The sequence below is a fragment of the Heterocephalus glaber genome, unplaced genomic scaffold (assembly GCF_053883595.1).
Source record: "Heterocephalus glaber isolate CG9 unplaced genomic scaffold, H.glaber_assembly_v1.0 deba00001606, whole genome shotgun sequence".
In the NCBI taxonomy this organism is placed as follows: domain Eukaryota; kingdom Metazoa; phylum Chordata; class Mammalia; order Rodentia; family Bathyergidae; genus Heterocephalus; species Heterocephalus glaber.
Genome location: NW_028258377.1, coordinates 29,518,145 through 29,522,901, shown reverse-complemented (window position 1 = coordinate 29,522,901; position 4,757 = coordinate 29,518,145). Strand labels below are relative to the sequence as shown.

Here is a 4,757-nt window from a genome sequence, read left to right as displayed (position 1 = left end):
GACATGACCTCCCTTCCTTGGCAACATCTTCAAACAGAACTTGGAACCCTTCTAATGGGCGTCACAATCTAGTACCAACCGTCTCCCAAGCTCACTTGGCCAGAGACGGTCCACAGCGAAGCTGCTGAGCTGCTTCTCCACTTCGCGAGGCCGCAGCCTCAGGACCCCAGGCAGAGAAAGTATCTGGGAAAGATTGAGAAGACGGCTGACTCCATCCAGAGGCCGCAGGCCACACTGCAGCAGCCACACGCCTGTCACAGACACCCCAGGGACGGTCTCCAGGGGAGTGACCACCAGGGACCTGTCAAAATCAAGGTACTCTGTGAAGTCTCCCTAAGCCCAAATACCAAAGGCACAGAAACTGGAAAGAGCCCAGGGGAACTATCACCAGGCCCAGAAACACCCCGTAGCTCTGGGCAGGTCTCCCCAGACCCGGGCACAAAAAACCTAGAGAGCCAAAGTCCGAGGGGGAGACTGACGTCACAGCCAGCGGCCCCGAGAGGCACTGAGAAGCCCGGTGTACATCCAGCCAGGCCTGGCTGCCACTATCAGAAACAACTTCACAGAGAGCCTTGCAGAGTTCAGGCCAGTGTGGTCCCTGAAGGAAGTCACGCCGCACTCATTCTCTGAGCCCTTCCTGCCTGTTTTCCTGGGCAGCCAACCCGTCTATGGTCCCTTCTTCTCGGGCACTTCCATGACCCACACCTCTACCCGATCGGCCCTGATTTTGGGAAGAGGCATCTTGACAATAGCTTTTGAGAATTCCATCTCCCTTGCGGCCTTTGTGATAAAGATCGAGATATGTGGTGTTTGGTCAATAAACAGCTTTTCACCACAGACTGGGTAGATGAGGAAGGAGACTCATACACTGTGTCACCTCAGGTGGAGTTAGAAGAGGCCTTTAGGCTTTCTGGACTAAAAAACTCATGTTCTCAAAATGAACTCTCAGTTCATATATCGCCTTGTATACCAGAACATCCTAAAATGCCTTGTCCCGGAGAAGAGAAATCCATCCACTACAGAGCTGCAGGCCACTGGAGAAAGCTGTGTTGTGCTAATGGCCACACTTTTCAAGCCAAACGCTTCAGCAGGCAGGCTCACTGTGCTGTCTGCACAGACCGTGTAGGGGGACTTGGCCGCCAGGTATATAAGTGCGCCAAATGTAAACTCTCGGTTCACAAGAAGTGCCACACACTCGTCACAGTTGAATGTGGGCAGCATTCTTTACCATCAGATGCCGTGATGCCAGTCGATCCATCATCCATGGCTTCAGACCCTGCACAGACAGCGACCCCACAGAACCTTGCAACTCATGAGGCTTTAGAACAAGTTGATGAAGAGGATGAGGCAGGGAACAACAGGGAAAGTGGCAAAGCTTTACCTAGTTTAGGTCTTCAGGACTTTGATTTGCTTCGTGTGATAGGCAGAGGGAGTTATGGGAAAGTACTGTTAGTCCACCTGAAAAAATCAGGTCGTGTGTATGCAATGAAAGCAGTGAAAAAAGAGCTTGTCAACACTGATTGGGTACAGACAGAAAAGCACGTTTTACAGCAGGCCACTAATCATCCTTTTCTTGTAGGGCTGCATTCTTGCTTCCAGACAGAAAGCAGACTGTTCTTTGTTCTAGACTATGTAAATGGTGGAGATCTGATGTTTCATCTGCAGCACCAAAGAATCCTTCCTGAAGAACATGCCAGGTTTTACTCTGCAGAAATCAGTTTAGCCTTCAACTGTCTTCATCAGTGAGGGATACTGTATAGAAATTTGAAATTGGACAATATTCTACTGGACTCAAAAGGGCCCATGAGACTCATGGACTATTGCCTATGTAAGGAAGGCTTACAGTCTGGAGATGTGACCAGCACTTTCTGTGCCACTCCTAATTACCTGGCTCCAGAAATTGTAAGGGGGGAAGATTATGGTTTCAGTGTGGACTGGTGGCCTCTCGGAGTACTGATGTATGAGATGTTGATTAGAGAGCCTCCTTTTCATCTTGATGAGAGCTCTGATAACCCTGACCAAAACTCAAACAATAATCTCTATCAAGTCATTTTGGAAAGAGAAATTCGCATACCTCGGTGTCTGTCTGTAGAAGCTGCAAGTGTCCTGAAGAGTTTTCTGAGCAGGGACCCAAAGGAACGATTGGGTTGCCACCCTCAGAGGGGCTTTGCTGATGTTCAGGAGCATCCGTTCTTTCAAAATGTCGACTGGGACATGATGGAGCGAAAGCAAGTAGTGCCTCCCTTCAAACCAAATATGTCTGAGGGATTCGGGTTGGACAACTTTGATTCTCAGTTAACTGAGGAACCTGTCCAGCTCACCCCAGATGATAATGACATCGTGAGCAAAATGGAAGGACACGAGTTTGCAGGTTTTGAGTATATCAATCGTCTTTCAATGTATGAAGAAGAGTGGGTCTGATCCTCATTTGTCAACTGTGCATTCTGCTTATTACTATTTAATGCTTGGAAAAACTGGTTACCAGCCTGGATTCAATGAACCATTTCATAACTGTCTAGAAGCTAATTTTAATTTATTTTTTGTAGTTATATTTAGATTAATACTTGATTCTTACAGTCTATAATAGGGACTATTGAATGTTTTTGTTGATAAATGAAAACATTCCATTTGTTGAGTGGAGACAGAAAGTATAATACTTTTTCTAGTTACGTACTATACAGGAAAATAATTTGTCTTTTAAGTAGAATGTCTTACCTATGCTTGTTGATCTCAAACCATATTACCTATACCTTTTGGACCCCAGTTTATGCAGTCTTCAGGGAATCCAAAAAATTATAACACTTTTAAATTAATCTGCAGAAAACACATATATATTATAGTTCTATCTCCTTCATTAAGTTTTTTTATTTAGTAGGATAACACATGAAATACATAGTAGAATTCATTTCAGGGGCAAAGTTCTTCAAAATATTTTTATCAAAATTACTGGTCAGTAATTTATTATTTAAAGAGTTACCAGATCTATAGCATTCCTGTGCTAGTCCTATTTTTATGCAAAGGGCTTGAAAAGTAACCATCATTTTCTAAATAGGTTATAATGATACAATCTGAGCAAATTTTAATTTTAGATATACTAGTTTTAAAATTAGAATGATTTAAAATTTGTAGGCATTTAATAAATTACCTTTTTATCTTTTTTGAGGTACCCCATTTCATTAGAAATGTAACTTTTCCAAAGCTTTTAGATTTATTACCTTTTCTTCAATTTTCAAGTTTGAAAGTAATAAAAACATAAAGGAAAATGTTTATAGACATTTGCTTATTCATTTGTGAGCCATATATATTCCTCTTAATGTCTGGAACTTGTTTTAAAGCAAAAAGCATTATCCACAGCATAAAATTATAAAGAATTGTAACATATAAGAAATATGTTTATGGTTTTTTTATTTTTATTTTTTATTTTTTGGTACCAGGGATCGAACTCGGGAACTTGCACTTGCGAGGCAGGCACCGGAACCACTGAGCTAAATCCCCGGCCCTTTTGTTTTTATTTATTTATTTAATTTTATTTAATTTTATTTTTTTTGGTATTAAATTCTTTTATTGGTACATTGTAGGTATACAACACAATTACATTTCTCATTGGGAATTGTACCTTTACATAATGCATCTTGGTTCTTATTTTTTCCCCATTCCTAGCCCTCCCTTCATGCCCTCCACCCTTCCCTATTTACAAAGACTTTATTTCCATTTTTTCCATTTCTCATCATTTTTCCTTTCCCTTCTTTCCTTTCCCCTGCCCCTCCCACTACCCCTACCCCTTTGGACCTTTTCTTCCTATTTTACATTATCGATTATTCATTCTAATCATTGGTACATTTTAGGTATACAGTATAATGACATTCATCATTGGAAATTTGCACCATTACATAGTCTCTCTTGGTTCTCATTTTTCACCCTTGCCCAGCCCTCCCTTCAGCCCCTCCAGTCCTCCCTATTTACAAAGATTTTGTTCCTATTTTTCCATTTTCTCATATTAATCCCATTCCCTTCTATCCTTTCCCCTACCCCTCCTACTTCCTTCCCCTTTGCCCCTTTTCTTCCTATTTCACATGACCTATTATACATTTAGTCCTTATTTACACTTTCAGTTTCTCACACCAGAGAAACTATTCTGTATTTACACATGTGTGTCCTATTTATTTCACTTAAGAGTATTGCCTCAATGTGCATCCACTTAGCTATAAATGTCTCTAATTTCTGATTTTTTATGGCTGAGTAGTGCTCCATTTTATAAAAAAAACCACATTTTCTTTATCCAGTCTCCAGTTGATGGGCTGTTTCCAAGTTTTAGCTATTACAAACTGTGCTGCTATGAACATAGGTGCACATATATCACTGTGGTATGATTCTTTTAATTCTTTGGGGAAGATCCCCACCAGGGGAATAGCGGGGTCAAATGGGACTTCCAGTCCTAGTTCTTTGAGGTATCTCCATACTGATTTCCACAGTGGTTGCACCAGTCTACACTCCCACCAGCAGTGGAGCAGGGTTCCTCTTTCTCCACAGCCTGACCAGCATTTGTTAGTGGTTGATTTCATGGTAGCAGCCATTCTTTCTGGAGTTAAGTGGAATCTCAGCATTGTTTTCATTTGCATTTCTCGAATGATCAGTGATGTTGAACACTTTTTCATATATTTATTTGCTATTTCTACTTCTTTACCTGAGAAATGTCTGTTCATTTCAGCTGTCCATTTTTCAATTGGGTCTTTAAATTTGGGAGATCTGATCTTTTT

At 41.4% G+C, this 4,757-nt stretch overlaps 1 pseudogene; it reads left to right on the top strand.

The window, feature by feature from the left end:
* Positions 1-624: 624 nt before the first annotated feature.
* Positions 625-2,582, top strand: LOC147822981 (protein kinase C iota type pseudogene; annotated as a pseudogene).
* Positions 2,583-4,757: the final 2,175 nt, after the last annotated feature.